The sequence below is a fragment of the Papio anubis genome, chromosome 4 (assembly GCF_008728515.1).
Source record: "Papio anubis isolate 15944 chromosome 4, Panubis1.0, whole genome shotgun sequence".
NCBI lineage: Eukaryota > Metazoa > Chordata > Mammalia > Primates > Cercopithecidae > Papio > Papio anubis.
Window position 1 is genome coordinate 127,942,705 of NC_044979.1, and position 12,957 is coordinate 127,955,661.

Consider the following 12,957-nt stretch of genomic DNA (forward strand, 5'->3'; position numbering starts at 1 on the left):
CCTTTGATCTTAGTCCTGAAAGTGTCAGCCTCTGTGACTGTTTTTAGTGCTGGCCAGAATGACTGTAGGTTTCTCTGGTTACGCAGACCCTGGTGCCAGGTTCTCACAGCAGCAGAGCTTCTGAGCAAATAGGGCAGTGGGTGGGGCCCACGGTAGGGAGGGGTCCCAATTGGGTCTCCTCACTTCGCCAAGAGCTCTCATGGTCAGCCCCAGGGGTCACTGGCTCCCTGTGGCCATAGCACTAGCTGGACTCACTTGGGCATTAGGCCCTCAGGCATGGCCTAATACCCTATGTTTTTATTTTTAAATCTTTTTTTAAAAATGTAATTAATGATTATTAGTGTAGAAAATCTGGAAAATTCTTCAAATGGCAAAGAAGAAAATAAAAACAGTAATTTCATGTTTTAGTTCTAACTAAAACACATGGATCTACACAGTTTTAAATCCACTTTTTTCATTATGATAGAGCATAAACATTTCCTCAAGCCATAAATATTCCTATACAATCACGCTATAATCGATCACATAGGTTAAATGAGTTAATACATGTATAGCTCTTAAATCAATGAGTGGCACATGGTAAGCATTCAGCATATCTTAGCAATTATTATATTAGGGATATGTATTTAAACCACATGTATAATTAAATCAGCCCTTTATCATTGGACTTGAGGATGATTTTCACTTTCTCATTTATATAGTCATGCTCCAGTGTGCATCTTTGTGAACAAATGTGTACTCACATTTCTGATGACTTCCTCAGGATGTATTCCTAGTAGAATGACTGGATCACAGAATATGCAATTTTTTTTTTACTATCAATACGGGTTCCTAAGTACCTTTACCATTTATATGTGCTCTCAGATATTAAAAAAATTTTTTTTCTCTCCTGATGAGTCTGGGTTTGGCATTGGTTTCCCTTCTGAGAGACAGGAATTCTGCAGCTGGGGAAAAAAAAAAATACAACTGCTCCATTTCATAACAGCAGCTGTAAGGTATGACCACAGAGGCTTAAAGAAAACTCAGAACAGCTCTGCCATGTAACCAGTTATGAGATTTTGGGTAAGGTAACTGACTTTTCTGTGTCTCTATTTCTTGACCTGTAGAATGGTTTTAACAACATCTGCATCCCTTAAAGTTGATGGGAGGATTAAATGAGAATTCTAAATCTCCTCCGACAGTGTTCAACACATAGTAAGGGTTCCTACTTGACAGTACTCATTAGTAGACAAGGAAGCTGTACAATCACAGTACAGTAGCACAGCAGCAATAGCCATACCAGCCAGAACTGAAAAGCCCAGCCACAGCCCTTACCACTGCCTCCTCTAACAGCTTTAGCCAAATGGAGACAATATCGGGGTGGGCAGTGGGCTGGGCCTTCCCCCCACCCCAGCAATCTGGACAAGAATATGAGTCTTTGTCTTTCCCCCACCTCTTCTGCTGGCCACAGTGGGAGACATCCAAAACCTCAGAAGTTTACCCCTCCCCAGTAGCCATGGAAGTGACAGAGCCAAGCCTGGATGGCCTGAGGCCTACCTCACACTTGAGAAGCCGAGAAGAGGTCCTGATCTCTCAGATTTGGGCCTGATATGCCAAAAGTGAGCCTAATCCATCAGAAGCCAGCACTATACTGTATTCCGGAAATGAGGAGACTCTCCAGAAAGAGGCCTGACCTACCGGAAGTGGGCCTAATCCACGGGAAGTAAGCTTGATCCTGTCGGAAGCTGACTTGGCCAGCCAGAAGTGAGGATGAGGCTTAATTGGCAAGGTTGGGATGGAGGGCCTAATCCTTCTCAGGGGCCTCCTGCTTTCTGCCAGATGCAGTGCAGTTTCTTACCTTTTTTTTTTTTTTTTTTTAAAATAGTTTTTTTTTTTTCTGAGATGGAGTCTCACTCTGTTACCCAGGCTGGAGTGCAGTGGCACAATCATGACTCACTGCAACCTCTGCCTTCCAGGTTCAAGCAATTCTCCTGCCTCAGCCTGCTGAGTAGCTGGGATTACAGGCACGTACCACCAGGCCTGGCTAATTTTTGTATTTTTAGTAGAGACGGGGTTTCACCATGTTGGTCAGGCTGGTCTAACACTCCTGACCTCGTGATCTGCCTGCCTCAGCCTTCCAAAGTGCTGGGATTACAGGTGTGAGCCCCCACGTCCGGCAGGGCTAGGCGTTTCTTCAGGTAAGTCCTCTCCCAGGTTCCTATTACCCTAGTTCCAGGCCAGGATGGCTACTAGTGACCAGGGAAGCAATGGGCCGTTACTGGTGGCCCTGTGGGCAGTACCCCGCCCTGCCCTGGGTCCTGAAGTTGGATGTTGGGGGAGTCCCCGCCAAAGCACCATTTCTGTTCCATCTCCATTGTCTCTTTAGACTTCCTCTTTTTTTTTTTTCTTTTCTTTCCTTTTTTTTTTTTTTTTTTTTTTTTTTTTTTTGAGATAGTCTTGCTCTGTCCCCCAGGCTGGAGTACAGTGGGGCCACCTCAGTTCACTGCAACCTCCGCCTCCCGGGTTGAAGCGATTCTCCTGCCTCAGCCACCTGAGTAGCTGGGACTACAGGCATGTTTCACCACACCCATCTATTTTTTGTATTTTTAGTAGGTACAGGGTTTCACCTTGTTGGGCAGGCTGGTCTCCAGCTACTGGCCTCAGGTGAACTGCCTGCCTCGGCCTCCCAAAATGCTGAGATTATAGACATGAGCCACTGTGCCTGGCCTGGACTTCCTCTTCTGAGCGCCCTGCTGACCTGTCCTGGTGATGACTGTTCCTGCAGAGGTCTGCGGGACCCCCAGTCACCTGGCCCTGAGATCGTCCAGTGCTCCATGAATGGAGACCATCCAGGCTACGGGAAGGCGGTGGACATGCGAGTGCGCTGGGGGAGGAGGATCACCCGCCTGGGCTGGGTGAGGGAGGAATAGGCAGGGCTGAGTCGGTGCCCCTGGTAAGTGGCCCTGGGCCCTCCAACGTCCAAGTGGAGCACTGGTGTCATCATGTACACGCTGCTGGCCAACTCCCCACCCTTCTGGCACTGGAAGCAGTTGCTGATGCTGAGGATGATCATCAGCAGCAACTACCAGTTTGACTCGCCCGTGTGGGATGATTACTCGGACACGGTGAACGACCTGGTGAGAGGCCAGGCTGCCTGGCTCCTGGACTCAGGGCCACAATGTCAGGCTCCCCTGCCCGGGGAGGCTCCACCTCTCCTGACATGCTGGAGGGGACCTGCCTTGACGTTCTCGATTCCCCTCTCCTCTCCTCCCAGGTCTCCCGATTCCTGGTGGTGCAACCCCAGAGCTGCTGCACAGCGGAAGAGGCCTTGGCACACCCCTTCTTCCAGCAGTACGTGGTGGAGGAAGTGCGGCACTTCAGCCCCCGGGGGAGGTTGAAGGTACGAAGCGTCCCAACCCAGGCCCTGTGGCAGTTGCCGCCAGCTCCCCAAGTGCAAACCTCTAAGTCCTCTCCTCTCCCAGGGATCCTTACACCCAGCGGGGTTCCAGAGTACCCACCCCTCCCCTCCCAGCCGCCCTGTGATGGCTTCAGAGGTGGCAGGTGGCAGCCCACTGGCTTCGTCCCTGCGGATGCTGGCCAAGAGGGAAGTGGGGGACACTAGGAGGGCCCCGCAGAAGCCACCAAAGGCTTCGTGGCAAACGAGCCCAGAGCGTCCCTGTACTGGAGGTGCTGCAGCCCAGCTTCTCCACCTGGCCCTGCAGGTGATCGCTCTGACCTTGCTGGCTTCAGTTCGGATCTACTACCAGTACTGCTGGGTGAACCCGGTGATGTGGAACATCATCACCCGAGACTCACCCCTACACCCTCCAGCTTCTGTGCCGGCTCATCAATGCCTACACTTTCGAAATCTATGGCCACTGGGTGAAGAAGGGGCAGCAGCAGAACCAGACAGCTCTTTTCAAGAACACACCCAAGGCCGTGCTCCTCTCCCTAGCTGAGGAGGACTACTGAGGGGCTGGCCAGTCAGGGAGGTCTGGGGGGCAGGTGGGGAGGGGAAGCCACGGAAATACAAGTCAAAGGGGTAAGATGTGTGCAGGCCTCTGCGGAAGGAGCACTTAGCCCTGGCCAGGAACCCCTGGAGCTAAGGCCACGACCCCCTCTCAAAGGCTGTTCACAAGGGAAGCAGGTGTTCCCACCACACAGCAATACTTGCAGGCTGGGGCAGGCCCTGGGTGGGCAGAGATCACTTGTGGCCTGAGAACCAGGAACCCCCTGCTCCTCCACTTCCTAGATGAGCCACCATCTCCGTTTCTCTTTAGGGGAGGCCCAGAGTTACTGACACTGAGGCCCTTTTCCCTTAGGGTCCCAGGGTGAGGATCAAAGACACAGAAATGTCTGAGATACACAATCGCAGGAGATTTTATTGACTCCATGACATCTAGTGACAGTGTGGGAGCAGACTACTCTCCAGGGACATGTTTTTGAAGCCATATGGAGCCCAGGCAAGGTGGCTCACACCTGTAATCCCAGCACTTTGGGAGGTTGAGGTGGGAGGATCGCTTAAGGCCAGGAGTTTGAGACCAGCCCGGGCAACATAGTAAGATCCCATCACTACAAAAATTCAAAAAATTAGCCAGGCATGGTGGTGCACACTTACAGTCCCAGCTGCTCAGGAGACTGAGGTAGGAGAATTGCTTGAGCCCAGGAGCTCAAGGCTGCAGTGAGCTGTGATCTCCACTGCCCTCTAGCCTGGGCAACAGGGCAAGACCCTGTCTTGAAAAAAAAAAAAAAAGAAAGAAAGAAAGAAAGAATGATATTTGTCTTTCTGGAGTACTGTTTGCTTTGTGATTCCCACAATGCACCACTTCACCTAGTACATCATTTGGTTCTCCCAGACCCTTTCAGGACTGAACTGTGCTTTAAATAGTTACATGCCTGTCTGTTACACAAGTGGAAACTAGTTTTCTTCAGAGGCACACGAAACAACAGCTGAGGCCATGAAGAAAGCATTCTCCTGCCACAGCAACTGGCTGGAAAAGCAAACACACAAGTGATCCTCCTGCCTCAACCTCCCTACTAGCTGGGACTACAAGCATTTGCTACCATGAAGGGCTAATTTTTTTTTTTTAATTTTTAGTAGAGATGTGGTCTATGTTGCCCAGGCTGGTCTTACTCCTGGGCTCAAGCGATCCTCCCACCTCAGCCTCCCAAATTGTTGGAATTACAGGCATGAGCCATTGTGTCCAGCCCTACATCACATATCTGAAAACAATCATCAGAGGTAAATGTAACAGGTGTTATTGTTATTAACTTCATTTAACAGATGAAACACACTGAAGCAAATAGAAATGAAAAATTGGGCTTTTAAAGTGGATTTTTTGGCCGGGCATGATGGCTGACACCCAAAAGTGGTAAAGACTGAAAAATAATTAGCATTTTAACTCATCAACAAAATAGTAACTATTTTGATTGTTAATACTTTCAGCTTGATCCCAGTGCAAGAAAACAATCTGAAATGGGAACAAAGATTTATTTATTTTTTTTAAAGTTCACTACTATATGGATTTTTTTTTTTTTTTTTTTTTTTTTTTTTTGAAACAAAGTCTCACTCTGTCGCCCAGGCTGGAGTGCAGTGGCGCAATCTCAGCTTACTGCAAGCTCTGCCTCCCGGGTTCATGGCATTCTCCTGCCTCAGCCTCCTGAGTATCTGGGACTGCGGGGGCCCACCACCACACCCAGCTAATATTTTGTATTTTTAGTAAAGATGAGGTTTCACCGTGTTAGCCAGGATGGTCTCAATCTCTTGACTTCGTGATCCATCTGCCTCAGCCTCCCAAAGTGCTGGGATTACAGCACCCCAGGCGTGAGCCACCACTCCTGGCCCACTATATGGAAAATTTTTAAGAAACTGAAGCATTCAGCAATAAAAAAATTAATTGGTAAGTTACGTCGATTTACCTAAAAGAATATTGTGTAGGCATTTTTAAAAACTTTATAAATTTCTAATTGTAAGAGAAGATAGTAATGATATACTAAGTGGAAAAAAAAATAAAAAATTTACTTCATTTAACCTCAACTTTCCTTCCTTCTTTCTTTTTTTTTTTTTTTTTTTTTTTTTTTTTTTTTTTTTTTTTTTTTTTGACACAGTCTTGCTCTGTCTCCCAGGCTGGAGTGCACTGGTATGATCTCCGCTCACTGCAACCTCCACCTCGTGGGTTCAAGTGATTCTCCTGCCTCAGCCTCATAAGTAGCTGGGACTACAGATGCATGCCACCAAGCCCAGCTTATTTTTGTTGATGTTGTATTTTTAGTAGAGATGCGGTTTCACTCTGTCTGTCAGGCTGCTCTCCAACTCCTGACCTCAAACTGAAATGGGAACAAAGATTTGTTTTTTTAAAGAAAGTTCACTACTATGTGGATTACAGGCGTGAGTCGCTGCACCCAGCCTTGTTTTTTCTTTTGAAACGGAGTCTCACTCTGTTGCCCAAGCTGATGATCCACCTGCCTCGGCCTCAGATGATCCACCTGCCTAGGCCTCCCAAAGTGCTGGGATTATAAGCATGAGCCACTGCGCCCAGCCTCTTTTTTTTTTTTTTTTTTTTGTTGTTGTTGTTGTTGTTGTTGTTGTTGTTGTTTAAATAGAGATGGGGTTTTATTATGTTGACTAGGCTGGTCTCGAACTCCTGACCTGAAGCAATCCTCCCATCTTGGCCTCTCAAAATACTGGGTGAACAGGTGTGAGCTACTGTGCCAGCCCTCAACTGTTTTTTTAAATGCAGAAAAATTACTGGAAAGGCTTCAGTGAGCTGTGATCATACCACTGCAGTTTAGGAGTGTGAGACTATCCTAGGTAACAGGGTGAAACCCCACCTCTACAAAAAATACAATTTTTTTTTTTTTGAGATGGAGTCTCACTCTGTCGCCCAGGCTGGAGTACAGTGGTGTCATCTTGGCTCACTGCAACCTCCACCTCCTGGGTTCAAGTGATTCTCTTGCCTCAGTCTCCTGAGTAACTGCAATTACAGGCACCTGCCACCATGCCCAGCTACTTTTTGCATTTTTAGTAGAGACGGGGTTTCACCAAGTTGGCCAGGCTGGTCTTGAACCTCACCTCAGGTGACCCACCTGCCTCGGCCTCCAAAAGTGCTGAGATTACAGGCGTGAGCCACTGGCCTCTACCCTTCTCTTTACTAGAACAAAGGAATATTTCCATTTCTAGTTACCTAGTTTCCCACTAGGTCAGGGAAGACAGAACTGCTTTTAATATTATTTTGCTGCTTGAAGAATTAACTCAATCATATGCCCTGACCAATTCACATGGAATTGAACTCCTTGGTCTATCAAATGGTTTTAATTTCACTAGGAGAAGGAGAAACCTTCATGAAATAGGTCTACAGCAGAGCCAACCTTATCTGCTGCTATAATTTTGCCCCAGTTTTTAAAGGCCTCATTAAAGAGATAGAGGCCATGATTCCACAGGGATTTATAAACTCATCAGGGAAATGTCACGGAATGAAATAATGAAGTCAACACACTATTTGGTGAGTTATCGCCAGAACCACACTGTATTTGGCTGTGAGCACTGTATATCATGGCTTAATTAGAAACACCCGCTAACCAGGAGCCAGACTGACATTTTTATCTTGCACCCACACTTCTAAATTATTCCTCAAATGGAATATGTTGTAGCAGCCAAGATATCCAACCCTGACATTACATGCCTGGGCCCAACCAGGCAATAGGCCTGGAAGAAAATCAGACAGTAGCATCCTGGGACATTCTCTTATTTATTTAACATGTGTGTTCACTCGTTTAATAAGCAAGCATGGTGCTAGATGCTCTGGAGAATATACTTATAAGAGATCTGGTCCCAAAGTTCCAACAGGATAAACTCAAAGGAAAAAATGGGCAAGTTGCTTCATTTCTCTGCATCTCAGTTTCTGCTTCTGAAAATGAGGACGATACTAGTTTATACCCCAGAGTGTTGCTGGAAGCAATTAAAGATAAAAGACACAAAGCCATGCCGTGAAGAATAAATGAGATACGTAGATAGATGATAGATAAATAGATAGATAGATAGATAGATAGATAGATAGATAGATAGATAGATAGATAGATATATATAGATGGAGAGAGAGAAACAGATGGATAGGCATAGAGAAACAAATTAGATAGATAAATAGATGATGATAGATGATAGACAGATATGTATAGATGGAGAGAGAAACAGATGAATAAGAATAGATAGATAGATAGATAGATAGATAGATAGATAGATAGATAGATGATAGATACATAGATACGGAGGAATAGGTGGATACATAGATAATAGATAGATAGATAGATAGATAGATAGATAGATAGATAGATAGATACATACATACATACATACATACATACATACATACATACATAACAGATAGATATAGATATGTATAGATGGAGAGAGAGAAAAATGAATGGATAGATATATGGATAGATGGATAGGGAGAGATACATAGATATAGATCAATAGATGGATACATGATGGGTAAATAGATATGTATAGATGGAGAGAGAGAAATAGATGGATAAACAGATGGATAGCGATAGACAGATAAATAGAGAGATGTAGATAGATACAGAGATGGATAGCTAGATAAGCAGACAGATGTGAAAAATACATATGTATATGTGTAGTTATAAATATGTATGTATGTATTTATACGTGTGTGTGTGTGTGTGTGTGTGAACTCTCCACACATCCTGGGTTGTCAGAGACAAGAGGGAGCCCAGCATAAAGTACCTGCTGAGGCAGACATGAAAATTCTGAATTTTGAATGTGTTCCCCACACCACGCAGATCCATAGCACAGCATAAAACATTTGGCATTTGGAAGCATTTTGTGCTTTTCTGTTTGTTTTCAGTTAAATTTTGCCTGTAGTTCTACGTACTTACGGGGTGCAAGTGCAAGTTTCTTAGGGAATGTATTGTGGAGTGGTGAAGTCTGGGCTTTTCATGTACCCGTCACCCGAGTAGTGAACATTGTACCCAATAGGTACTTTTTCGGCCCTCACCCCCTCCCTGCCTCCCACCTTTTGTAGTCTCCACTGTCTATTATTCCCTCTGTATGTCCATGTGTACCCATTGTTTAGCTCCCACTTACAAGTGAGACCATGTGGTATTTGGCTTTCTGTTCCTGAGTTATTTCACCTAGGATTATGGCCTCCAGTTCCATTCATGTTGCTACAAAAGACGTGATTTCATTACATTCTTTTTAATGGCTGAGTAGTATTGCATGGTATATATATAGCACATTTTTTAAATTCAATCTTCCCTTGATGGGCCCTTAGGTGGATTCCACATCTTTGCTATTGTGAATAATACTATGATAAACATACAAGTGCAGGTGTCTTTTTGATATCTTTATTTTTAGAGGCAGGTTGAAGCATAAGTGGATTGTGGCAAGGCAGAGATCCATCCATGAGAAGGGCATTTCAGGCAAAAGGAATGGCTTGGACAAAGGGGTGACAGTGTAGAAATACATGGTGTGAATGAGGATAAAATGCAACAAGCCCCATTTGGCTTGAGCAAAAAATACTGCAGGAGAAAGAACTAGATGCAGTTAGGGCATGAATCAGAAATAATTTCAGCTTCCTAAAGGGAAGCAATGAAACTTGATTTCCATCATATCTTGGAAGTGAATAAAGCCCAGAAGGTTTAAGGTATCAGTTTGAAGAACTTGAGTGTCATGGTTCATGCCACTGAGCCTCTGGGGATTGTGTTGAATAAATGTTTAGAAATAGTGCTTTATGAGTATTGCTGTTAATTAAGTATTAAGGAGTAATCGTGTAATTGCCTGATGGATTCTTATTCCCTACTGCACAGATAGAGCCAATTTACTGAGACAGAAGTGTTGTAATAAAGAGTTTAATAAACACAGAGCCAGCTAAGCAGGAGATAGGAGTTTATTACTCAGGTCAGTCTCCCTGAAAGCTTGGAAGCTAGGGCTTTTGTGGATAATTTGGCTGGGAGGGGCTAAGAAGTGGGTGCTGCTTATTGGTTGGAGATAAAATCATAGGGATGTGGAAAACAGTGCTCGTGAGCTGAGTCAGCCTTTGGGTGGGGACCACAGGACTGGGTTGAGTCATGAGTCGTGGGTCCAAATGGAATTAGTTGTAAGAATGCAAAAGTCTGGAAAACATCTCAAAAGGTCCCTCTTAGGTTCTACAATAGTGATGTTATCTATGTGAGCAATCGGGGAAGTCACAAATCTTGTGACCTCTGGCTTCATGAATCCTGAGTGATTAGGGATTATAAGAAAGCAAGCTATGGAACAGTGGCGGGTTATTATTTAACTATGCCTACATCTTAGCAGAATTCAGACTCCTTCTATAATCCCAATCTCGTGGCCTTTCATGGGTCTTACAAAGGTGGTGTCAGTACTGGGACAAGGAGGAGGTCAGTTTTAGAAAGGGACTCTTATCATCCTTGATTCAAAGTCAAAGTATAAATTAAATTTCTCCATGGTTTGGTTGGCCTATGCCCAGGAATGAACAAAGGCAGCTTGGAGGTTAGAAGCAAGATGGAATCAGTTAGGTGAGATTTCTTTCCCTGTTGTAATTTTTCTATGTTCTATTCCTCTCACTGTCATACTTTTTGCTGTTTCAATCATAATGGAGATACCTGAGCTACAACATTTCCAAGATTTATCAGCATCTCTTCTAGAGATTAAACAGGTGCTGCAGATGGTTGACCTTCAAACCCACAGTTGGAATGAACAGAAGCTTGTGGCTGGCCCACAAAATAAGCCCATGAAGAAAGGTCACATGTCCTGTGGTCTTCCACAAAGTGTCTCTAGCAGTCATGGTGGCAGCATTCCAGCAGAGGGTAGCCAAGGGCTGCAGGATAGAAAATTCCCAAAGCAATGGTCTTTTCCAGTTTTGCAGTGGAAGCCTTCTCCTGCAAGAAAGAAACCAAAGCAAAGATCAGACTACAAGCAGCAAGGTCAGAGTCCACGGGAAGGATACCTTCCTGCAGAAAGCCAAACATCAGGAACCAGAAAAGAAAGCTTCCTAAAGAAGCCAGAGAAGTCAAGACTAGCCCCACCTGGCTGGAATTTCCAGAGACAAATGAAAATGCAGTTGCATGTTTCAGCCTGGTCTTATCCTCTAGGTGAGGCTAGACCCTGCCTGCCTGGTCTCATGCTTATTACTCTGCACAACGTAGGTGGACAAGAAATACCCCTGGAGTGACCTGGAAGGGGAAAATAATGCCATCTTCAGTTTCAATTTTCAGAGAGGGGTTTGCAAGGAAAGTACATTTGTCCACGAATCAGGCAGTCTGAGTGCCATAGCCCAGTACAAAGGCTATGGAACCAGCAAATTTGAGTTCCAATCCAAAACTCTGTCTCCAAAACCAGATTAAGAGACAGGGTCCCAGGCCATGTCAACCTGTTATACTAAATCAGAAATGTGGTCTCTGCCCTGGACTTCTGCTTTGGTGGTTTGCCCTTGACATGATAAGTGATATGCTGATCCCGACTTCATTGAATAAATAATGAACAAATATTTAAAAGAGGTACAACAAGGCTGGGTATGGTGGCTTACATCTGTAATCTCAACACTTTCGAAGGCCAAGACAGAAGGATTGATTCAACTCAGTTCGAGACCAGCCAAGCAACATATTGAGACCACCCTCTCTGCAAAACAAAAAAATATTAACCAGGTATGGTTGTGCGCACCTGTTGTCCCAGTTACTTATCAGGCTGAGGTGGGAGGATTGCTTGAGCAGGGGAGGTCGAGGATGCAGTGAGCTATGATGGTGCCACTGCACTCCAGCCTGGGTGACAGAGCAAGACTCTGTCTCAGAAAAAAAAAGAAAGATATAAACATTTTAACATTATTTTATGAAATGTTATAAAAAATAAAAATTACAAACTTATCCTGGGTGTTCTGTCTGCTCTGCTCTGCTTCTTACTGTGTGATCTTACAACAGTTGTTTAATGCCTCCAAGTCTCACTTGGTCCTGTAATCCCAGCACTTTGGACGGCAAGGCAGGTGAATCACTTGAGGTCAGGAGTTCGAGACCAGCCTGACCAACATGGTGAAATGCTGTCTCTACTAACAATACAAAAATTATCCAGGTGTGGTGGTGGGTGCCTGTAATCCCAGCTACTTGGGAAGCTGAGGCAGGAGAATTGCTTGAAACCAGGAGGCAGAGGTTGCAGTGAGCTGAGATCACGCCACTGCACTCCAGCCTGGGTGACAAAACGAGACTCTGTCTCAAAAACAACAAAAAAAAGATGTAATAGGAAGTGCAATATTTTTCCTAAGGCTGTTCAAGGGGTGAGTGGCAGATGTTCTATAAATTGTGATTATTCATCCCTAGCTCTGCCAGTAAGTGTTTGCTCTTACATAACTCACTTTTTCTTTCCAAAGTTCAGTGTTCTCATGTGCAAAATGTGGGGTTCAGACCAGATAATCCCTAAGAAATAAAAGTGAGCTTTCTGTTTTTTGTTCTTCTGTGTTTCCAAAGCAGCACCTGGTGAGAAAGCAAGCAGTGCCCCACCTAGCAGCAGGAAGAGAACTAGTGCCTCGAGGTTACTGTTAGTCCATTTTGCATTGCTTTAAAGCAATACCTGAGACGGGGTAATTTAGAGGGAAAAGAGGTTTATTTGGCTCACGGTTCTGCAAGCATGGTGCCAGCGTCTGCTTCCGGTGAGGACCTCAGGAAGCTTCCAATCATGGCAGAAGTTGAATGGGGAGCTAATGTATCACATGGAGAGAGAGGAAGCAAGAGAGAGAGGAGGAGGTGCCAGGCTCCTGTAAACAACCAGCTCTTCACGCCTGTAATCCCTGCACTTTGGGAGGCTAAGGCAGGTGGATCACAAGGTCAAGAGATTGAAATGATCCTGGCTAACACAGTGAAACCCCATCTCTACTAAAAATATAAAAAATTAGCCAGGCATCGTGGCGGGCACCTGTAGCCCCAGCTACTCATAAGGCTGAGGCAGGTGAATTGCTTGAACTCGGAAAG